This window comes from Callospermophilus lateralis, chromosome 3 (assembly GCF_048772815.1).
Source record: "Callospermophilus lateralis isolate mCalLat2 chromosome 3, mCalLat2.hap1, whole genome shotgun sequence".
NCBI lineage: Eukaryota > Metazoa > Chordata > Mammalia > Rodentia > Sciuridae > Callospermophilus > Callospermophilus lateralis.
The window spans coordinates 17,529,229-17,554,693 of NC_135307.1; positions in this window are offsets into that span (position 1 = coordinate 17,529,229).

The window sequence follows — 25,465 nt, forward strand, 5'->3', positions numbered from 1 at the left end:
CTTGGAGAACCACTGTGTCAACAGTAACCACAAGTGTGTTCTGGTCTGTAAAAGGTTCCTTTCACTGAAGTAACTCATTACCACAGACTTGAGGTGACTCAGTACAGATAGAGTCTCGTAGAGTGCTGGGGCTGGAATCCTAAAGTTGGTCCTACTTGACTGAATCCAAGATGTCGGCAGGGCTGGTTCCCTGTGGAGGGTCTAGGGGTGAAGCCATGTCCTTGTCTTTGTCATCTCCTGGAGCCCACATTCCTTAGCTGGTGACCCTTCCTCCCATTTCTTCAACTTTTCACTTTCACCAGAAAACCCTGAGTTCTGTAGTTGGGTCTCCCTCTCCTTCCCTCTCATAGGGGCCACTTGTGATTACATTTAGGACCACCTGGATAATCTAAGGTAATCCACTCCCAAAATTCTTAATGTAATCACACCCACAAAGTCCCTTCTGCTGCATGAGGTAACAGGTTCTGGGGATTAGGGTGTGGACTTCGTGGAGGGGCCATTATTGAGCCTACCACATGGTCTGTTTTGGGAAATAGATACGTTTGTTTGCATTGAGTAAGCCAAGGCCAGGGCCAGGCCTTGTCAGTTGGGGTGGAGTGTGATTCCTGTATTGACTGAAAGCTTTTTTTTTTTTTTTTTTTTTAGAAGAAACCGTGAGCAACTAACTGGAATCTGTGATTTTGAGTGGAAGGTGATGGGTAAAACTGTATCACTCCAGAATGAGAGTACTTCTCTTGGTCTCTCTGCTCCATGTTGGAATGTTTCATCTCAGCTAGGCAAGTCTTGTGTCTATAAGTGCATTCTCTGGGGATTCTGTTCCATCCAATTTTCCCTAATTCATAGGATGACTGAGACCTTCTCCTACTCTGTGGGGATTCTCTCATTCTGCTGTCATTCCCTTCTTTGGCACTGTAGCTTCAAACTGGCAGGTCCCTGGGATTTCGCTTTTATGCCAGCACTGTTCTGAACATTTTATTGATGTTGATGTTAACCCATTTAATATTTAAAACATATTATTATGGATGCATCGCCATTTTGCAGATGAGGGGACTGAGATATTGAGTGAAGTACCCTTGTCAAAGTATCAAGTGAATGTTCAATGTATATCAGGCTTCAGAGTCCACATTTTAAATCACTATACTATACGTCTTTGCAGGAAGTTCTCAACATAGGGTCATTATTATTATCATTCTAGAGCCCAGAAATAAATATTTGGAAAACCACATTCTCCAGTTCTGCTCTTCATTCCTTCTGTTTCTCTCAGAAGAAAAGAAAACTAAGAACGAAAGAAAAGGTAAAGAATGTAAGAGAGGTTCTTGTGGACTGGGTATAGAAGTCACATCCCTGGATGAGCAACCTGGGTGTGGGCGCCTCCAGGTGCAAGCAATTAGAGGATTTTGCAGTCCAGCATTTTAGCCAGTGTCAAGCAGATGCTGACAAATTTCAGACAAACATCATAAAATGGTGATAAGACTGAAAAGAATCTGAATGGTAAAACACGTAGAGTTTTAAGTTTACAGATTTATGGTTATTCTGTGCATTTATATAAAAAATCCAGTCTTAAATCTGTAGCAGTGTCATGAATTTGTAAAATGAGGGAGAGGGTAGAATGGCAAGGAGTAGTCATGCCCAGGTGATTAAGCACAGTGGCCTCTCCACTGGCAGAACCGCTGCTGCTCCCAGCGGGTGATAGAAAGTACAAAATGTACACTACATGATGGTTTAGAATCCACTTGGCTTGGGAGTTTATTAGCTATCTAACTTTGGCCAAGTATACTTATCTATTCTTAGTTTCTTAGGAGAGATGGGCATAATAAATTGTACCTACCTTATAGGGTTATTGTGTTTCTTTCAAGGGTACTAATCCCATCCTGAGGGTCTCACTTTTATGACCCCATCAAAAGCTAATTACTTACCAGAGACTTTACCTCCCAATACCGTCAACCTGGGGGGCTAGGAGTCCAGCATATTAATTTGAGGGAGCTACAAACATTCATAGCATAATGTTAGTAAATATAAAAATTAAGGGGATTGTTTTGGGTTATGGTAAATGCCATGAAGAAAATGTTTTGTAAGAATGGCCTTGTCTTCATCACATATACCAAGAGGTGAGAGTAGGAGATGAAATTTGGAAAATAGACAGGGACGGACTAGAATGAGAATGATTGTTAGTTAACTTTTCATTGCTATGATCAACATACCCCCCAAGAACAACTTAAAGGAGGAAAAGTTTATTTTAGGTTAGCAGTTTCAGAAGTTTTAGAAGTTTAGTCCTTAGTATATTTTGTGGAATAATTCAATTCTAAAGTATTTATTTTATGCCAGGCATATGCTAACCACCCTGTATATACCTTTGATAGAAAGCTAAACTGGAAATTTCAAGAGAGGGAAGAAATATACTATAGGTATGAAATTCTAAAGGAGACATCAGACCAGATACAGATTTTTAAGAGGTTAGATGGAATGAGGATGATTTCAAAGAACAGGAGAGTGAACTTACGAGTAGGATTTCTTTGAAGAGAGCTGCTTCCAAATCTCTCCTTTTCCCTCCAATGATGGCTTCATGGGACCACGTGGAGGGTAGATTGCATGCTCTGGCATTTTGGGGGGCACATTGAGACTGGGCCTAAGTTGAGAAAGTGGGAAGGAGGGATGCCCGGGAAGACCAAGGGAGGAGGAAGTAGGGAAGCAGCTCAAAGGGACATGAATGTGGACCTGAGGTGCCCACTGTGGTTGGATTGTTGGTTCTGGGGCCATGTTAGAGGGACTCTGCCCAAGAGGACCATCTAGAGGAATCAAAATCTTTATGAAATGAATCCTGGCTTGGGGAGGGAAGAAGATTTAAAGTAAAGTCAAATTTGCTGGACCTGAATTTTCCAATTTCTGAGTTGAGACTCATTTGACATGTGATTGGAGGATGTATTACTCTCTGAGCACCGTGTGTCATGGGCTGTGCTTCAGAGAGAGACTGAGGGCAAAGCCAAAGCTCCCCTAGTGAAGACATTTTAAAGGAAGCATTGAGTTTTGATTAGAAACCCTGGGCCACTCCAACATTACTGGTTCTGTGGTATTTTATTTGGCCCTCTGTAAGAGGTGGTCATAGTCTTAACCCTGTCATAGGAATGAGGAGGTTAGGGCTTGAAGAGTTTTTACTCATCAGCATGAAGTTACAACACTACCCACGAGTAGAACAGGTTGAAACCTGGAGCTTCTCTTAGCTACCACATCATGGTGCTGCAGAAATAATAAAGGACTCCATTGGCCAGGCTGATGCTGAACTCGGGGAGCTGGCTCATGGGTGGTGGGTTCTGATTTTTTTATTTAAAGAACAAGGATGTTGGCCAATGTGCCAAGCCTAATTCCCCTTTCTCTCAAATTTGGACAAATTGAAAAGTTCCTCGGCAGGAAGAGAAGCGTTGGTCTCCCATGGCTCCTGGCATTGTCTTTAGTGCATCTCAAGAGGGCAGAGCAGGGCCTACCCCTTTCCTGTGTCTGGGTTTCCTGTAGGTTCAGACCAGTCCCGCGGGCTGATTATACACCAAGGCCTTCAACCTGTGTCCAATTTGCTGAGTCTGCGGGCCTGGGGTCAGTTCTGAAGGCTGCAGAGCCAAGCTAGAGAGGTGAGAAATGAGATTCTCAGAGGGCTCTCAGGTGTCCTGAAACACAGCCTCACACCCTCTCCCACTTCTCCTCGTTCCTTTCTTGAGTAGCATCCTGAAAGCAGCTTCACAGGTGTGTGCCTCCGCCTTCAGTCCAAAGCCATTGTTAAACACCCATTGTTAGGATCTCGGCTATTAGATAAATAAAATACTGCTGTATGCTCAAGCTCGGCCTTTACAGCATTATATTAAAACAATAAATCAAGTTTCACAGACTCAGCGTTTGAGCCAGCTCTTATTGCATTATTCCATTCTCTCCATTATCCAGCTTTAAAATCCCTCCTCCTGCATTTATGATTTTGAAACATTACATCAGTTATGTCCCCACGGCACTTTAATCTAATTCAACACTTTAAGGGGTAGGTAAGTGTTTAGGACACTGGGCCAGGCTCTGATCATTTTATGAAACTGTTGTTTTATGGAAGAACATTACCTTTATGACCAGATTCTATGGTGTGTTTGGTGGGGGGAGCAGTGGGGGACAATCTGGTTACAATTACAAACAGTGTTTTTTAAGGGCTGCAGTAGAAAGTGCAGCCATTTGAAGATGAGATACAGCTTCCTCCATCGCTCGTCCATATTGGTGCAAGATGCTGAAAGGGAGCAGGTCTGTGCCTCAGCCTGGGCTTCTCCTGGGTTAGGTGTTGGCGCAGGTGGTTCCAATGGAAAGACCTGACATGACTCTGTGCCCAGAATGGATGGGAGTCATCCACAGCACCGTCATCACCTCTGTCGAAGGACAGCCTTTATGGTCTGGCCAAGGCAGTTTGTTAAATTCACCCCAAATGAACTGGATGCCATTAAACTTTTAGAGTAGTGGGTGCTTTCCTACAAGATGGAAGGTTAGACTCTTGAAGGAGGAATGCCCTCTGCAGCCAAGCTCCTCCTTCTTGCAGACAAGCAATAGGTGTCTGGCTCCATCCACCCTCAAGCACCTGCCAAAATTCATGTGTGTAGTTTCTCAATAGCCAATTCTTTCATTTCACTTGTATTGGAGGGCAGGGAGATAGTGTGCAGATCAAACTATTTTTAAACAATAACTCAAACTGTGTCAGTCAGGTACTGTTTAAAATTCAAGGGGCCTGTCTTTCGTATACCATAAGCCTTTGGGAAGCTGATAAATGTCAAAGAAATGTCAAATTATTTATGTATTTATTGGGTCCACAGTGCATTTCTGAGGAAGCCTGGTGGGCCTTGGTCATCGCAGGCTTTGAAATCATCCACAGAACAGGTGCCATAAATACGTCAAATGAATTTCAGCGTTACCTTCTGCACCATCAACTGTCCAGTACTAAAGTGTGCAAAGTATGTCTCTTCCAGGGCTTTGCTGGATGGTTCTTTTATTTCTGGTGTATAAAATGGGTGGGTGGGCATGTCTCAATGATCAGCAGGGGCCCAAGTGTGGATGCTCTCTGGTGTTCCTGGCCCTCTTTGTGGAAATCATTGAATACTACACAGCACTGAGCTTCCTGGGATTTTTAGCAATTGCTTGTTGGGTAAAGGAAAGTAAGTTACAGCAGGAAGTTGGGTGCCCTGGAAAAACTTAAAGAGCTGACTGTTGGCAGACAGCACTAACAAGGACTTTCCAAGACCACCCAACCCCGACCTAGGATGGCACAGTGATTCTTTCTCTGCTCCTTGCATAGACAGATCTCTGAGGGACTCAAACTTTCTAAGTGAGTTAGGGACTGACCTGAACGGAATATGCAGGCAGCCGGTTTGACGATGGGTCTTTCTTTTCTTTATTAAAACTGAAAGTTAATGTGTCACACTTCTCATTAAAGAAAATACCAATGATAAGGGAAATAAATTATTTTCCTTTTTGATACCCTATTCTACAGCTATTCTCTCAAACAACTTGAATTCTTAGCCAGCTTTTTTTTTCCTTGTTTAAACCTTTGGAAGCCAACATGAACAGAGCACCTACTCTGTGACTGGTACTGTATGCGAAATTAATCCCCATTTAATTAGGGAGGAAACTGACGCCGAGATTTTCCCAAGTAAGCTAGGTTGGAAGTGCTAAGGCAAATGTTTAAAGTCTGGTTTTCCTGTCCCTCTCACCTGCTTCTCAAGATTTTTGCTTGTCACCTGGGGGTGGGGTGGGGGACTCCCAGGACATGCCTACTTCTGATTTGGGGAGCTTTCTGAGCACATATAAATGTTTGGGTAATTTAGTCACCTCTGAGCCTCACCTAGAGGTGGAATCACGCCAGACATTCTCAAGCCACACCCACCATTTATCCATTTCCTTCTCAAAGGAAGCCGAATGCCAGTCTCTTCTGCTGCACCAGTTATGGGGGACAGAGAGGTTCATCATCAAACAATGCAGTTCAGGGCAGAAAGGATGGAGAATGAAACGGAGCGTAGCTACCAACAGTGATCGTATGCTATTTTCTTGCCCACGACCCGCACAGGCAGTGGAATTTGGGTTTCCTCTGTGTGAAGCGGGATGGCTGTGAAATAAAAGCTAAGAAAGAAAGTGGTGAAGAAACTACGGGACACAGGAAGTAATTTTAGAAAGCAGGGGTGGGAATGGCTCTCCCATCTTAGGGTTTGAGCTTCCACAATGGAAAGAGAGCAAGAGTCTGCACTTGCTTTATTTATTTATTCACTTTGAATTTTTTAATTATTATTTTTTATTTATATATGACAGCAGAATGCGCTACAATTCTTATTACACAAACAGAGCACAATTTTTCATATCTCTGGTTGGATACAAAGTATATTCACACCAGTTCAGGTCTTTATACATGTACTTTGGATCATGGTGTCCATTCCACCATCCTTGCTAATCCCCTGCCCCCTCCCTTCCCCTCCCATCCCTCTGCCTTATCTAGAGTTTGTCTGTTCCTCCCATGCTCCCTCTCCCCACCCAACTATGATTCAGTCAACTTGTATCAGAGAAAACATTCAGCATTTGTTTTTTGGGGATTGGCTAACTTCATTTAGCATTATCTTCTCCAATGCCATCCATTTACCTGCAAATTCCATGATTTTATTCTCTTTTATTGCTGAGTAATATTCCATTGTGTATATATGCCACATTTTTTTTTTATCCATTCATCTAGGTTGGTTTCACAGTTTAGCTGTTGTAAATTGTGCTGCTATAAACATTGATGTGGCTGTGGCCATGTAGTATGCTGTTTTTAAATCCTTATCTACCTTGCTCTTGATTTAGGCAGAATTAATATTATCAAAATAACAATACTACCAAAAGCACTATACAGATTCAAAGCAATTCTGATTAAAATCCCAATAGCATTCCTCATAGAAATAGAAAAAGCAATCATGGAGTTCATCTGGAAAAATAAGAAACCCAGAATAGCTAAAGCAATCCTTAGCAAGAAAAGTAAGCAGGTAGCATCACTATACCAGACCTTAAACTACACTACAGAGCAATAGTAACAAAAACAGCATGGTGTTGGCACCAAAACAGACTGGTAGACCAATGGTACAGAATAGAGGACACAGAGACTAACTCACAAAATACAAATTATCTTATATTAGACAAAGGTGCTAAAAATATGTATTGGAGAAAAGATATCCTCTTCAACAAATGGTGCTGGGAAAACTGGAAATCCATATGTAACAAAATGAAATGAAACCCCTATCTCTCACAATACACAAAACTCAACTCAAAATGGATCAAGGACCTAGGAATACAACCAGAGACCCTGCGTGTAATAGAAGAAAAAGTAGGCCCTAATCTCCATCATGTGGTATTAGGCCCCATGTTCTTTAATAAGATTCCTTTTGGGCAAGAATTAAAATCAAGAATCAATAAATGGGATGGACTCAAACTAAAAAGTTTCTTCTCAGCAAAAGAAACAATCAGTGAGGTGAATAGAGAGCCTACATCTTAGGAGCATATCTTTACCCCTTACACATCAGATAGGGTATATAAAGAACTCAAAAAACTAAGCACCAAAAAAACAAATAACCCAATCAATAAATGGGCCAAGGACCTGAACAGACACTTCTCAGAAGATGATGTACAATCAATTAATAAATATATGAAAAAGTGTTCATCATCACTAGCAATTAGAGAAATGCAAATCAAAACTACTCTAAGATTTCATCTCACTCCAGTCAGAATGGCAGCTATTATGAATAAAAAAAAAGTGTTGGCGAGGAGGTCGGGGAAAAGGCATACTCACACACTGATGGTGGGGCTGCAAATTGGTGCAGTATGGAGATTCCTTGGAAAATTAGAGATGGAACCACCATTTGACCCAGCTATCCCTCTCCTTGGTCTATATCCGCACTTGCTTTATTTATATGGGGAAAGCATCACAGGTTTTCCATGGGATGTTCTTCACCAAATAAGGTAGAAGGTGGGCTGTCCAATTTCTAAAGGTTACACCCAATTCTGGAGCTACCAGAGCAGTTTCTCTAGCTGAGCAAAGACAGAGGTCATGTGCATTGTGCAATCTATTGAGTGGGAGGAGCCACAAAATAGTTTGCAATGCCAAACCTAAATTTCCCTTGCTCAAGGCCAAGTGAAGACTCAAATAATTCATGAGTGGCATCCCACACTATTAATCTGAAGCTTTTTCAGAAAAGAGTCTTGAATGAAAGATGGCTGCCTATACAGGAAAAATCATCAGGCACTGTTGAGAGCCACAGCCGAAGGGGCTCCAGCAAACTTTCAGACTGCCAGCTGATGATTGGCTCACAGAGGCCCCAGCAACACCTAGCTGATTGGCTCCTCTGTGGAGATGCTTATTGAGCTGTTTCCCTGCCCTTTCAGACCACGGAGCTGCTCATTGGGGGACTTTTTTGGCTCCGCCCATGTGACCCAGCCAATCGGCCTCAAGAGCAGGAGGATTGTGGGAGGAAGAGGCTGGGTTGGGGTGTGTGGCTTGTGGGAAGCCGGTGGTGGCAGTTGGGCTCTGAGGGTTTTTTCCTGAGGAGCTGTTTTTTTGGCGTGTGTGGTTCTAAAAATAAAGTTAGTTTATTTTGACAAGTGGCTCCTGAATTGTGCCCAGCCAGACTGCGGCAAGGCACAGTGATGTGGAAGAGAAAGATGGTCACAGATTGTATGTAAAATGCAATAAAAGATATCAAAAGAGCTTCTTTCAACTCTCTCTTCAATAATAGAAAGTGGGGAGGGGGACCTCAAAACTATACATGAATGAAGTCACATTTGTGGAAGGACTGTGGAACTTTAGAAATAAATCTTTGGAAGAAGATTTTATCAACCAGCTTGTATTATTAGGACAACTCTTCATTTCCCGTTTGACAAATCTCCCTGATGTGTCCTCTCTCCCTTGAGCCTATCAGGAAACAGTTTTGCACTTGAATTAACCTGCATAGCACTCCTCAGACTCCTGTCTAGCTAGATCTATTCAAGTCCGTGAGGCATTTACTTAAAGCCTTCCTGGCTGCCATTGACCACACTAAAGGGAGCATCTCTCATTATGGAAGACTAGGGAGGTTTTCTAGCCTCTTCTCTGGGATTACAGTAATGGAAAAAACCAAACCAAACCAAACCAAACCAAAAAAGCAACAAAAAAGATCAAATGCACAATGAAATTGTTGGACAAATCCTGCCTTTCTCCTACTTAGAAGAACCTTAATAATTTGAATGTCATTAATGTAGACTCTTCTCCAAGTCTGTCATAGAGGCCTGAAGCATTACCTTCATTAATAGCAAAACCTGGACTGCAGGAAACGTGCTCCACCTCCCTTGAGAACACATTATTTGAAAGTCCATTTGGCATTTATTTCTATATCAGTAATCGATGTGCAGATTAATAATCATTTAAATCTGATGACTAGAGCAGGTCCAGAAGGAAATTGACTTGCTAATTTGTGGTATTCCATTTTGGCTAAAATATGTAGCTGTACTTCAAAGGCTTGTATATCTTTGAATATCCAATAAGTCACGATTTATTTCTCTACGACTTGAGCAGAATCAATCTAATGAGATTTTTCTGTATTTCAGTGTTGACAGTTTTTTTTTTATATGTTTAAATTTTACATTCAGGAGTTTTATTCTCTACAACAAATTACACAGAACTTTCAAAAATGTTAATAAATGGTAACTATATAAAGGTTTGGCAAGGGGAAGTGGAGATATTTTGAGGCTTATTTTTTTTTTAACCTCGGCTGGCATTACAGGTACGATGATTAATTTTCTTTTTTTCTTGTCTTCATATTTTGTAATATGTTTAATAATAATAACAAACTCATACAAATATTTTCAGAAAGTAGGAAAACAAGGCAATATTTCCTGATTCATTTCATGATACAGAATAATTTTGATACAAACCTTGACAAATTTTAGAATGGAAAACTTAGGCCAGTGTTACTCATGAAGACAGATGTAAAGTATTAATATACATATAAATGTTATATATACGTATATATAATATTACTGTTTTCATTTTTTTAAATTTATTTTTTATTAGGTCTAATCAATTATACATGACAACAGAAAGCTTTTTGATTCATTGTACAACAAATGAAGCACAACTTTTCATTTCTCTGGTTGTACCTGATGTAGAATCACATCACACTGCAGTCATATGTTTACCTAGGGTAATGATGTTCTTCTCATTCCACCATCTTTCCTAACCCCATGATTCCTCCCTTTCCCTCGGTAGGGGGTGCAGGGAGCAATGATTAATTTTATGTGTCCAATTTGACTGGGATTTAATGCCCAGATATTTGGCCCAACATTATTCTGAATGTATCTATGAAGGTATTATTATTTTTTTTTTGAGGGGGAATAGGTTAACATTTAAATTGGTGGGTTTTGAATTAAGCTGATTACCCTCTATATTGTGGATGAGCCTGGTCCAATCAATTGAAGACTTTACTGGAACAAAGACTGACCTCTCCTAGCAAGAAGAAATTTTTTATTTTTATTTTAATTGCTTTTATTTTTTAAATACATGACAGTGGAATGTATCACAATTCTTATTACACATACAGAACACATTTTTTCATATCTCTGTTTGTATATAAAGTATGTTCACACCAATTCATGTCTTCATACATGTACTTTGGATAATGATGTCCATCACATTCCACCATCATTGCTAATCCCCTGCCTGCTCCCTTTCCCTCCCACCCCTCTTCCCTGTCTAGAGTTCATCTATTCTTCCCATGCTCCCTCTCCCTACCCCACTATGAGTCAGCCTCCTTATATCTGAGAAAACATTTGCCATTATTTTTTTGGGATTGGCTAACTTCACTTAGATTATTTTCTCCAATGCCATCCATTTACCTTCAAATGCCACGATTTTATTCTCTTTTATTGCTGAGTAATATTCCATTGTGTATATAGCCACATTTTTTTTTTTAATCCATACATCTACTGAGGGGCATCTAGGTTGGTTCCATAGTTCAGCTATTGTGAATTGTGCTGCTATAAACACTGATGTGGCTGTATCCTGTAGTATGCTGTTTTTAAGTCCTTTGGGTATAGACTGAAGAGAAGGATAGCTGGGTCAAATGGTGGTTCCATTCCCAGTTTCCAAGGAAGCAAGAAGGAATTTAACTATGGGGGCCTTTGGACTCAAGCTCACCTCTTCCTTGTGTTTTAACCTGCTGGCTACCCTGCAGATGTTACTCTTATGTCTTCACAATTGTGTGAATCAATTTCTTTAAGATAAAACTCTTTCTCTCTCTGTATCTCCAACACTTTCTTTATCTCCTTCTCTAAACTCATCTCCATCTCATTGGTTCTATTTCTCTGAAAAACTCTGATTAGGACAACAGGCTTCTCCAAGTGTTGACTGTTTAATACCACACCTAGCACTCTGCCTGGCACATTTTAGAAACTGGTTCTTTAAAGCTGTCTGAATACTTTTAGGTCTGATGCAGAATGACATCAAATATAGTTTATTTACCTCTCTTTTCAGTTTGCAGTTAGTATGGTACAGAATTTAGCACGATACCAACAGATAGTAAACATTTGCAAGAATTTCATAGAACAACCGGACAAGAGAGGGCACAGTAGTCCATGGCTTAAAATCAGACAGAAAATAAACTTTTATGTTTTGGCAGGATTCTGTTCACAGAAACATTTTTAGGCAGTTTCTAAATGTCAGACTTAAAGTAGCACATGTGAAAAGCAGAAGAGAATTGGCCTATTGAATTTAAATAGGAGAAAATGTTAATTTTTTTATGTGTTAAAGGGAACTTTGAAGTATTTAAACGAGCACAATTGGCCTCTACTACATAATTCGGATAATAAGAGCTGGTTCCTGTGCAAAAAAGACCTGATAAAATGTATAGTATTCATTTGATTAAATAACATTTTTTTCCTTCATTTTAGTGGATATAGGAGACCATAAAAAATTGGAAAGATAGAAAGTAAGGTGGACATCACTTTCGAAAGGTGACTGTTATTAACATCATTTTGAAATATTTTCTTTCAATGTGTCTTTTCCTGGTATTTGGTTTTTACATTATTATATTACATTGCAATACTCAACATATTTTGTATCAATCTTTTTTCTCTTTGTCTAAAATAAGTGTTTATTGAAAATTTATGAAAGTGTGACAAAGTTGTCCAGGAAGAGCTAACATTTCTGGAAATCAGAACCAAGCATGGTAAAAATTGAGAAAGTAAGTAAGTTATTGTGATTAGAACATGTTTTCCTCCCTGACAGGCTGTAAGTGCCTTCATGACTGTCTCTGGTCTATAAAACCCTTATGGCAGTTCAAAGATGGTTCAAGAGGGTTGTCAAGTACCCCAGATCTGGAGCCAGAGTGCCTGGTTCAAATCCCAGTTCTGCCTGCCACTCACCCCTGGAGGAAATTTGGGCAGACATTGTTTTCTGTGAAGTGGGGATTAAGGAATTTCCTCTTTGATGGGACTATTGCAAGGATAACCCCAAACATGGAAAAAATACAACACCGTAGCAATGATAAACTCTCAATCTATGATAGAAATTATTAGATGACATGGGACTACTTCTAAAACCACATTACTAATTTAACTTGTAATGACAATAACCCCCTAATGAGTGAGTGTCATGTATGAAGTTCATTATGTAAATATGCTAGTACTATATCTGTTGATTACAACAGTTCTGTGATAGAGGCCATTCCCATTTTGTAGGTAAGGAAACAAAGCCTTGGGGGAAATTCCATAGCTTTCCCAAAGCCCCCAAGATGATAAGTGGAAAGCTAAGTCACCAGGTTTTTAGGAACTCCCTGTGACCTTTAAAATGAGAAAAACCTACGTGTCTCTTGTCTCACTGTGTGGCTGTGGGTGTAGCTGCAGCTGGAGAAAGAAGTAGATGGAGAAGGAAAGGAGGATTTTAAAGAGGATGTCATGGTCTACAGGGGGTCTGCAAATGCACATGAAGAATGGGAGTTATTTTGGAATCTTTTAGTGGCAGCCCTTACCCGTTCAGCCCTGCTACTCTGAGACTAGAATATGTGAGTTACAACTTTTGATTGCTGCGTTCAACTCCTTTTTTTGTTAAAAAACAACATCAACGGGCAAGGAGAATATCTGTTCCCCATGAGGAATTGTAGAAAAGGATGACACACGTTTTCCTTCTGCAGTTTTCTGTGGGAAATAAGTCATTGCATCTGAGAATGGTAGGCTGAGAATACCAGTCTGCTCTTATGTATGATTATGTCATCTGCAAACTGCTTTTGAAAGAAACACCCAAGGTAATTCATCAAGGAAACAGCTTTTGACTCTATTCTTTTCCCTGGGGTTTATGAAACCTTAGCAGGTGGCATTTTGCTATTGAGCATGACAAGCTAGTGAAATTGCAATAGCTAGCTAGCAATGTGGAGGGGCAAGATGGTGTTGCTTTGTTCATAGAGAAAGAAGCTAACATGTATTAGGCCTTTTGAATGTCCTGAGTCCTGGGCTAGGGGCTCTAATTTATGTCTAATTTCACACACTTCGAATTTGTCACAGCAGTCATTAATCCACTCAGCTATTATTTATCAAGAGCCCACCAATGAGCAGATACTCTGTTAAAATGCCGGGTTTACATAAAGCTATGTTTAACATAGCTTTATGTTAAACACATAAAGCTAGTGAGGAAAACAGACAAGTAGGTGCCCACTTAACTGGGTCATGCTGTAAAGGCTCAGAGTACTGTGAATATAGAGGGTAGAAACCCCTTACCTAAGAGGAGTGTCATCCCTTAAGATTTTATAGTTGAAAAAATTTTACTGTCATGAAAATGATTATGCTATTAAGTAATGAGGCAAGGATTCTGCATTTTCCAGAGGATTTCCAATGAATCCATCGAAAAGCCTCTATTTTCTAACTGTCTTTCTCATGCTCATGTGCGGTTTGCCTCATCTGGCCCCATGTCTGAAATGTGACCTTGTCTTCTTGTATCCTGTGCATTTTCCTCTCCAGCCCTCTGCTTCTACTTATCACCCCTTCTCAGTGACCTCCTCTTTAGGGCTGAAGACAGAAAAAGAAGAATTGAAGTAGCAGAGATAACCCTTAACATAAAACAGAGAGCAGAACCGCTCTTCACAGATCTCCAGCCACTCTTGTCTGCCTGTAAGCTCCAGCAATGGGAAAACTCGGCCTCTGACTCTCTTTGCATCAGGTTTCACTGGGAGCCACAGTGGTTCAGTGCCGAAAAATATTTCCTACCTAAGTGGTTTGAAAGAGAATGTAGATCAGGGGGGTCTACAAACATTTTCTGAAATGGGCCAAATAGCAATATATTGAGCTTTATGGGTATTACAGTCTTGATTCCCTCTACTTTCCCTGTTACTGTAGAACAAAAGCCACCCAGACAATTCCTAAGCCAGTGGGTGTGGCTTGTGTACCAAGGAAACTTTACTTAGGACACTGAGATTTGAATTTCATATAATTTTCACTTGTCATTTATATGTTATAGAATACTCCTCTGACAGTTTTTCAACAGTTTTTAAAGTGTGAAAGCTGTTCTTTGTTCCTGAGCCACATGTGAACAGTTGGTGGGTTGGATTTAGCCTGGAACCATGGCTTCCTGATCCCTGCTGAAGAGCAGTGTATAAAAGCTCAGGCTCAGGGTTAAACCTGCATTCAAGTGCAAGTTCTGCCCACCTCTGAACCTCAGCCTCTACCTTGGTCCTGGTTATGAATATCCCAAGCTCTTTCCCCAAACAGGTCTTTAATTACTCTGTTCTTATGATTGCTTGTTTGGAATGGTCTTTCCTCTGAACTTTGGGTTAGGGGATATTTTTCATTGTTCAAGTCTTAGCCTGAAGTGGTCATCCTGTATCTCAGTACTCACTACCCCATTGCTTTGCTTTATTTTCCTCATAGCACTTATTAAATTTGAAATATATATTATTCATTTAGTTGTTTATTTATTTATGGTCTACCTTGCCCACGAGAATAAGCTTCATGAAAGTTGCAAGTTTTTTAAAACTTTATTTACCATTATGTATTTAGGTCCTAGAATAGTGTTTAGGTAGGTACTCAATAAACATTTTTTAACAAATAAAGTATAAGGACAGATGGTTCTATATAATACATCACAGGACTTCTAAATCATAGAATTCTGATGAGGATTAAAATATATATATATTATTTATTTTTGTGCCAAATATATATTTGGCACAAAAATAAAAGGTCAGAGCTCATTTTGTTACTGAAATTGTTAACATATATTAACAGAGGGGGAATTAATAAATAATAAAATCAAAATGTGATATGTCAAGTCATGTCAGTTATTACGACAGATTTTTGTGATCTTAGCATTGGGAAGGAATGTAGCAATGAGTTAACAAAATGAAGTGCCCTTTGCTTTTGTACACCCTCAGTTTTTGCACATAAAGAAACTGGGTTCTAGGAGAGCTTAGGAAACTTGTTTGAAGACCCAAGATTTTGAGAGCATTGTGACAGCACCGTCTGTCTATCTATCCATGCATCATATATAACTAATTTTATGTTTTAGCCAGCAGGGGGGAAGGTGTATACTAGTTTTCTATTGCTGTGTAACAAATTACCACAAGCACAGAGGTTTAAAACAATACTAATTTGTTTTCCCACAGTCTTAGGTTAGAAGTTCATCATGGCTCATTCTCTGCTCAGCACTGGGGTATCACAAGGTGGCTACAATCTTCTGAGAGTCCCTGGGAAGAATCTGCTTTTGAGCTCAGTCAGGTGGCTGGTAGAGTTCAGTTCCTTGTGACTAAGGATGGAAGTCCCCATTTCCTGTTGTCAGCTAGAGCTCTTAGCTACTAGATTCTGCCTGCAGTTCCTCATCATGGGTCTTCTCACATCATGACAGCTGGCAGAAGGGTGCTTTAAAATGAATCTTCATCACACATTGAATTACTTTTCCTTCTCCTGCTATCAACTGGAGAAAGCACCCTGATAATTATTAGGTTGGGTGGACCTTGATAATCCCCCTTTTGATTAATCCAAAGGAACTAATTGGTAACTTTAATTGCATTTGCACAAATGCCTTTTACAATATATATGTAATTATATAATGTATGTAATGTAGCAATAATAATAGTAATAGTAATAATGAAAATAATGTAATATAGTCACGGGAGTGATATCTCTTCATATTCACAGGTTCCGCCCACATGCAGGGGAAAAGAGATTATTCTCATGGGAGTTATTTTATGCTTTTGTTTTTTATTTATTCATTTTTTTGCTTGATCTCCATTTCTGTTTTGTCCCTTGGTTTTCTGCTAGATCCTGGAGTCTTTCTATATTTTTTAATTAAATCTCTGTAGCAGATAGGTTTGGGGAACATAGAACAATGCTACTCAGAGTCCCTGCTGCTGATACCATTGATGAATGCCCTTGACTTTGAATCTACCACCATCTTCACAGAGAGCCTCTCTTTCTAATAGGGTGCTCCAGGCAATGACTGAGTTCATCTAGTGACTAATGATGAGCTACTTTGGCTTGGTTCAAACTCTGTTGGCCTTGTTCAAACTTTTTAGAACTGCTGTAGTCCATGAGACTGGTGGCCCGAGTACTAAAGCCTTCAGTAAAGTGATGTGGAGGGACCACCTGGGAGGGGAGCTCCCTTGCACAGATGATGATGTAGCTACCTAAAGCATAAAGAGCAAAATGCCTACAAAGACAGAGTGCTGTTGCTAAGTTGGCTTGATGCCCTGAACACAGATGAAAAACTGAAGGCTATTAACTAAAAGTTAAAGATGAAGTGTAAGAGTCAGAAGGCCTCCTTAATACTTTACAAAGGATCCTTTATTTACTGCCTGGAAGCAGTGGACAACGCTGCACAGTAGACCGACCAAAGTCATCAGGAATGAGCTGGTGAGATGGGCACCAACATCACTAAGAAGTTCAGTAGTGCATCCCGGGTAGACCAGGAGCTAACCTGAAGCTCTGTTAATCCCCATGGGGATGACGGAGCCCATAAGTAATAGAAGTCTGGGGATAGCACTTCACTCCTGGGAGCTGGAAGGTCACAATTCTCATCACAAGCTCAGAGGGGCAGCTTTCACAGAGCTGTGGAGGTGGTAAATACAATGTGTTATTCCCAGGACAAAATATGTGAACAGCCATCGAGGAAGCTGCCAACATCAACAGCAGCAACAGAAAAATGGCAGAAATGGAAATGCCGGAGGATGAGGGTATCCACTTGTGAAAAAGTTCTAGGCCTTTGCCAGGTTCTAAGATTTGAGTCAAGTTTTAGATCTAGAATCTTTTGACCATGGTAATTATGTTCCTTTCTTAAAGGGGCCTGGAGCTGTTTCCGTGGATGAGCATAAATGGGAATGGAGAATAACCAGATACTTTGAGCACAATTAGACATTGGGTTCAAGTTGACGTTGCCACCCAGAGACCACAAACATCAGGTAAGCTCCCTGTTACAGTAAGAGTTAAAGAGATCTGAGTAATAAATGATGTCCTGGATAAAGTCTGGCTCACAGGGGCTCCATAGGCTCCACAGACCCCCTCTGTGGTCATTTTCCCGTGCTTTCTTTGAGCTGACCCTGGCCAATGGCTGAGCAGGGTCACACATGCAGTCCCACTGATGTAAGAGGTTGTACTCTTCTGATGGGAAACTTGGGCTCAAGAACTCCCCGGCAGGCTAATGGGACCTTACTTAGACTGTATGGAAGTTGAAGGCATTTCACCTAAATTTCTTCCTTTCTTTTCCAAATGGGTCTAACCTTCCTTGGGGTTTGTCAGCTCTTCCAGTTGCTACCTACTCCTTTTCCATTTTACCTTACTGACTTTTCCCCCAGTGGATCTCCTGCATGGCCAATTCCATTTTACATTTACTTGTAGAATGCAAATTATCACGATAGGAGATGCAGATTATTTTTGCACATGGCTGAACACTTTGGAGTCCTAAAAGACATAGGGAAAGTCACCTGTCCCTTCCATTAATGCAAGAAGCAAAGTGAAATGTGTTCCCTCTGTGGTCATGCTGGGAGATGATAAAATGTTCTGTATTTTTGCAATTTTTGCAGCTCGCCCAAGGGTTTGAGCCTTCTCTTCAGCTGTGTTGGTTTTGCCAAAGAAGGTCCCTCAGTATCTAGGAATATCATCTCTTTACATAGGTACTTCTCTTTGAAGGTATAACAAATCAAATACCATTCCCAGGGACTCAACATTGATCTGCTTCTTTCCGAGACAATTTAAGGTCCTTCTTTCTCCTTCTGACAATGTAATGACAAGTGCAGAGTTCATAAACTAGTTTATAAAGAGACTGGCTCCACTCCTTGCTTCAAATGATTTTTCCAATGTCAGAATATAGAGCTGTTATTACCTGGGCCACTAGTTTGGCTCTTACCACTATGCTGTCTTGTGATAGCTATCAAACTCTGCTGTTTGGAGGTTTTTTACCCTTAATTTTTAAAAGGAGTCACAAAGAAAAGGTTAAGAGAGAGAGAGGGCCTGCAGAGTTAGAATGACATTCATGTGTTTTGGGAGGACACAGACTCTGATACCTGCTCAAAGGTGACAAACCAGGTACTCTCTTTGATAATGTCTATGTGCATCGATTTCTTATTTGGAAAAAGAAATAATAATGCTGCATATTTAGGAGAAATCATTTTTGTAGACTCCATTTGGTGGGGCTCCATTTGTGAAGGAGCCCTAAAACAATAGTGGTCAGGGCACAGGACTTTCTTGCTAAAACCAGGGGGCCAGAAGATCAAAATGGCTGGCAAGGCCTGAGGGACAGCTAAGGAGCAGGTGCTAAATAAATGGCAGCTAACATTTAAACTCTGAAATGTAAGATTCTACAGTAAGCCCCTATAGGGCATGTTCTTCAGGATTCAGTGTGCCAAGGACAGGACTTGTCCTTAGTAAGTGCTCAAAATAATCAAAACCAATGAATAGATGGCAGGATGTTGAGATGAAGTCTACATAGCAGCTCTGCAAAGATAAGAAGCCACCAGTGTAAGAGTATATCTTAGTTGTCCTCTTCTTGAATCTGTAGTCTTTTTTTTCCCAAAGCATGAACAAAGACAGGAAGAGGAGTAAGGAAAGGAAACCTTTTGGATGCTCATTCATTTAGCAAGCATTTATTTGGCACCGTATAACTGTTAGCCTCTGCTTGGTGGTAAGATGTGGAAGCAGAAAAAAGGATTAATTCATGTCTTCAAGGAGCCGTCAGTTCAGAAATGGAAGGAAACCTTGACAGGTTACTAAAGAACCTACTCAGAGTCAGGGAGGAGTTGGCACAGAAGACTCCTGAAAGGAAGTACCACCTGGGGTTGGTCTGTGAGTTAGTGAGGGGGAGATGTCTGTTTACGCAGCACACAGGCTCATGGTTATGAAAGAGCCAGGGGTTGAGGGGATCAAGGCATTCATCATAAGTTATGCATCAGTAAAAGTACTGTCCCTCAAATGAAGGAGAAAATGTGGCAGAAAATGTAGCTTGGGCATGAATAATATTACTTTCACCAACAAAGTCTTAGATAAATTCTTAGCTTGGAACTATGTCCTAATGGAGTAGGATTTTGCACACTCAAATGGCCAAGGCAATAATGAGCTCTTGGGGGAGTGGAACCGATGTCTTTGAAATAACTTTTAGGGAAATGATTTATCTTCAGAGACCCTTATACAATAGTAGAGATATATGGAAGCAGTTGTTAAAAAATGAGAGCCCTCAGCCCTCAAAGGCGTTGATAGGTAGTATGGGGTTCATTTTCCCCTGGGTCATGGGTTACATTCCTCAGATGGCAGCAGACAGATGGCCATTTAGTTTCTCTGGCCAGTCTGCACTATAGCCTTTGCTAACTCTTCAGGGAATGCTTTCTCCTGAAGGTGTCCTGCTGCAGTCTGGCTGGGCACAATTCAGGAGCCACTTGTCAAAAGAAACAAACTTTATTTTTAGAACACACACACCAAACCACACAGCTCCTCAGGAAAAACCTTCAGAGCCCAACTGCCACCACCAGCTTCCCACAAGCCTCTCAACCTCCCCCACTCCTCCTGCTCTTGAGGCCAATTGGCTGGATCGCATGGGCGGAGCTAAAAAAAGTCCCCCAATGAGCAGCTTCATGGTCTGAAAGGGCAGGGAAACAGCCCAATGAGCATCACCGCAGAGGAGCCAATCAGTTGGCAGCTGGAAGTTTGCTGGGGCCCCTTCGGCTGTGGCTCTCAACAGTGTTCCTCCTTCCAGTGTCACTCCTGGGCCATTTTAATACTCTAATTTCTGCATTTACCAACTTATCTTCAGGAATGAGCTCCATTTTCCTGTCCTGCCTGACCTGTATTAAGAAAACCATGAGGGCTGGGGATGTGGCTCAAGCGGTAGCGCGCTCGCCTGGCATGAGTGCGACCCGGGTTGGATCCTCAGCACCACATACAAACAAAGATGTTGTGTTCGCCGAAAACTAAAAAATAAATATTAAAATTCTCTTTCTCTCTCTCCCTCTCTCTCTCTTTAAAAAAAAAAAAAAGAAAGAAAACCATGAATGAGTTTCACCCTGGGCTTAGAGTGGGCATGTCCTCTACCTCCTAGTCAGCCACCGGCCCTCTCCCCACCTCCTCCTGTGTACCCTCTCTGGCTAGAATATCTTTCTTTCTTTATTAATTCATCCTCATCTCCATTTGCATGAGTTGTTTTTATTTACCCTATAATCATTTTCTCCACCAGTTAATACACTCTTCTTTATTTATTTTTTCCCTATTCAGTGGGTAATGTGGTTTCAATGTGCTGTCATTCATCTAAAGACTGTTATTAAGTAGCACAGTGACAGTGTTACTTTTCTGAGGTGGGCCTGCTGTATTCCCTGAGAAGGTTCCTACTGGGTTCCAGAGGCCTTGCCTTTATCCTACCTAGTTGCCAGGCCCTTGGGTCACAGGGAGTCTAAGTGGCATAAATCCGAGCTCTCTTAAAGTTATACAAACACAAACCCTTCTTCTGCTGCTTTATGTGTGCTTGGATGTGCTATGTGTCTGTCCTCTCTTCTAATCTTTATCTGATTCATGAGCAATAACTTGAAGACAGTCAAGGCTGCTGAGCTCCAGGGCCTGAAAACTTTATTTTCTAGGTCATTTTTGGTGTGCTTGGGATAAAATGGCCAAGCCAACTGATTGATAATCAAAATACATTTCTTTTCACCGCTACACTTTTGCCTGGAATTTGAATTACAGTCATATATAAACCTGCGGCCGCCACAGACCATATTGTGAGCTCATCACTGAGACTCTTAGACTTGTTTCATCTATTTGTTTCCCTGAGAGTTTCATTTTTAACATCTTTTAATATCCAAAACAATACATGTGAGCAATGTAAAATTATAAAACATAGACATTTAAAAAGAAAATAAAGTATACCTTTAATTTCACCAGAGATGGTGTTTTATCTGTAATTTTAGATATATACATGAGAACACATAATAATGTGGTGTGTGTGAATTACACACTTTATTACAAAATTAGAATCAATATATTGAATTATATAACATGCTTATGTGATGAACGTCTTTTCATGGCAATGCACAATTGAGTTTTAATAGATAAATAGTATCTCATTATGTCAATGATATGTTCTATCATTGGTTTCTTGTTCTCAGTCATCTAGTTTATCTCAAACTTTTCATTATATACAAAAATAGAGACAAATCTTTATGCAGTCTTTATTTTTCCCTAACAAACTATTCCAGATGGAATTATGAGTACATAAGACATTTTAGAGGTTTTAAAAACCTACTACCAAATTGCTACCCCATATTCCCCACTGCCCCAGATAATTATTAGTGTATCCTGAGACTTTTTGAGTATATAGGAATTTTAGGGCCCAGAGACAGATCTGGATAGGCTCTTGGGAAGAGAGATAGCAGGTGTCTGGGAGGCTGAAGTCTGAGTTTATCTCTGTGATAGCAGGTTGACCACAGCAGTACCATTCTGTAGCTCACAGATACTGCCTAGAAGCTCACCAGCAAAACTCTACCATTCTTTTGAGCTCACCTCGACTTTGGGCCCATGATTCCTTTCCTGTTGCCTTCTTTCTTTCCCCACAGTCTTTATTTTACTGTACTTAGACCTTGACTTGTCCTGTATGTTCTAGTGTTAGTGCTACAGATTGGACATGAGATGTCCTCCAAAGCTCCTGAGTGAATGTGGGAATGTTTGGAGGTGAAATGATCAGATGATGAGAGCTGTAACCTGAACAGTTCATTCCAGTTTGAATGGACTGAGTGGGTGGTAATTGTGGCAGGTGGGGTGTGGCTGGTGGAGGTGGGTCAGCAGGAGCATGCCCTGGAAGGGTTCATCTTCCCCGCTCCCCTCACCTTTCTGTTTTCTGACTGCAATGAGTGGAACAGTGCTCCTCTGCCACGCCTTCTGCCATGATGCTCTGCTTCACCTTGGGCCCACTGTCATGGAGTTGGCCTACCATGGATGAATCCTCAGAAACTGGGAGCCCAAATCAACTTTTCCTGCTCTAAGTTGTATTTTGGTCACAGCAACACAAAGCTGACGAACACAGATTCTATGCTGTCTCTTTTAGTCTTTGCACTTAATGTGTGTTGAGACTGCTTCTCCACTCTTAAACTCTCCAAGCAGCAGAATATTTCGGGTTCTTCTGTCAGCTCAACCTTGCCTGGTACCTGACAATATATACAATAGGTGATAAATACCTACTGACCCAATTCACAAGTCAAACCAGACCACAGACTAATCCTGTAGTTATTGTTTCCTGGGAATTTCTAAGAAGTTGCATAAATTGTAGAAAAATAATGACATGGACAGGAAGGGTGTTTTCTTCACAATTTCTAGAAAATACACACATGTGCTGTGCTGGGGAACCTCTTTCTAAACCTTCAGAGAAATGCATCATAGTCTTTATTATCCCCTCAAGGGGTCATGGAGCTTGCTATTTTCAAGCTGTGTTACATGGAAAATCGAAGCCTAAATCAAGTTTGCCTCTTGTTTTTGCTCAGTTCCAATCTCTTGATTTGATTTCCCAAGTCAAAATTAGTAGAGGGAAGGAGGCTTGCACACTGTGTGTGAGTGGAGACAGACGGCTGTTTACCAGGGTAACTGATGAGCAAGGAGGGCTTGCCTTCTTCCCAGGGCCTGCTTTCCCCTCCCAGCTTAGATCACTCTCCTCACAGCTTCTGGGCAAGCTGCAGCCATTCCCTGACTTTAATGCTAATCCCAGATCACTTGGAATCCTGTTCTAGTAGCTTCTTTTTATCTTCTCTAACCACAAATTTCTTCTGTCTCCTTAGTCTCAGTGTTGATGGGTTGTATTGAGAAATAGAGTTGTGGGTGATAATAAAGGACATAGTTAAGTTGTGGTGGTGGTTTTAATTTGATCCAATACCAGTATCTTGAGTCACATATATAGAGCGGCTGAAGCGTGTACACATGCCTTCTCCACAGTGGTGATTGCCCCAGAGGCCAAGCCTTGTGCAAACAGGTAGGAATAGACTAGGAAAAGGAGCATGCCTGTCTCCCCAGTCAGGCTTTGGGATCAACCGATTGACCAAGGTTTGTGATTTATTAGTTGGGAACAGCCACACTCAAGCGCTTAGCATTGATGGATATTTTTCTCATTACATTTCAAATATAGAAAATGGTCCTTTCTGAATGAGGAATCTGGGGGCATTTTAGTCATTAGTCATGTGAAACTTTCTTTCTCTCCTGGTGTTACAGAAAGAAAAAAAAATGACAAGAACTAAAACAAATTCCTGACTCTGAATTGCTTCTATAGAGAACAAAATGAAATGCTTAAGTTCAGTAACTCTATTAGCCTGGTGGTGGCTTCTTTTTTTCTATTCCTATTTTAGTAACCTTGCTGTGTTCAAATCTTTAATTATATGGGAACTAAGAATACTTGAGCGCCTGCTGTGCTGGGTACATATGTCTACATATTAACTCTCCAATGGGTCCCTGTGGCACCTATAATAGAATCCAACTTCCTATCATGGTTCAAGGGAGGTGTTCAATTAGTGTTTGATTGTGAAACTGAATGGGGTAAACAATAAAACCTTAAGTGCAAAGGAATGCACAGATATTCAGAAATATTATGCACAGATATTCAGAAAAAACCTGAAGAGCTGATTCAACGATAGATATGTCAGTGTCAGTTAGATACCCTTAGTATTTGTCTCTTGAGGTGGCCGGGTTGCAACCTTGGCCTAACCAGTGGTTATGCTCAGAAGCCATGTTCATCCAGTTGGATAGTCTGTCTAAACCCATTATCCTCCTGTTCTGATCTGATGGGGTACATCAGACTGCACATCTCCAGGGATTTCCAGTTAACCTGCAAAGTTTCCAGTCGAACTGAGTCTTGGATATTTGGCTGCTTATGCAAATGAGCTCACATTAAGTTTCTCCGCACTAATTTAAATTGCTTTATCAAGGTTCCTTAGGGCTTCTATTATAAAAGTTATAGTTTCAGAAGTGGTGGAAATAGTTATGATAACTTTACTAGTTTGTAATAGTTTTTAGATGCAATAATGGTGTCTACAGACTGGGCCTTATACTCTTCCTCATTATTTCATTTAGTCCCCTGAAAAACACAGGTGGTGTGAGCTATTTTCTTATTTCAGATAAGGAAATCAAGGCTTATAGAGGATAAGGGACAGTATGCTGCAAAGTCTGAACTTGATGTGGAATTTTAGCTTCATATTCTAGTACCTTCCTTATTCTGGGACAGCGTAGGAAGCCGGCAAATGTCAAGTTTCAGAACGCAGATCTATTTACTAAGAGCTGGTAGCAAATGCTAAGGTCTTTGAAGAGAAGTATGTCTTTGTGTTGTCTGAGGAATAAACTTCTCCCCGCTAGAGGAACTTGGAGTCATTAAAATCTCAAAGAATATAAAAAGGGAAAAATGCCTTTGAAACACACAGGTGCATGCAGGTGTACACACACACACACACACACACACACACACACACACACACGAGCATCACCTCTTAAAGACACAGCCAAAAGAAAACAATTTAAGCATGAAAACATGTTTTAATGTTTTGATGTTTGTAGAATGATGAGAAATTTACCCTGCCTTCTGAAATAGGATATACTAAATTAGTCCCCAACTTTTATAAGGGTAGAGATTGTGTTTATTTTATTCGAATTGCATCCTTGGTACCTAGGTCTGTACTTGGAACAGAATAAGTGCTCTATAAACACCTGATTGGATGAACCAATGAATAAACCAAAAGTCACATCTAAATAAAACATAATGGAGTTTAATGCAGATAGCTTGTTTTTGGAGGTGATCTCATTTCAAGCCAGTGGAGAGTTTGTTGCTGGTTCATTCCACACCTTTTCTTTGCTTTGGAGAAACTCATCACTCTGCCCTGGATGTTCATAGGAGCACCCAGTTAGCCATAAATCCACTGATGGTAAACTCAGCTGAAACCGAGTCAAGTTTCATCTCAACTCCATCTGATTTGTGTAGCCACGGCAT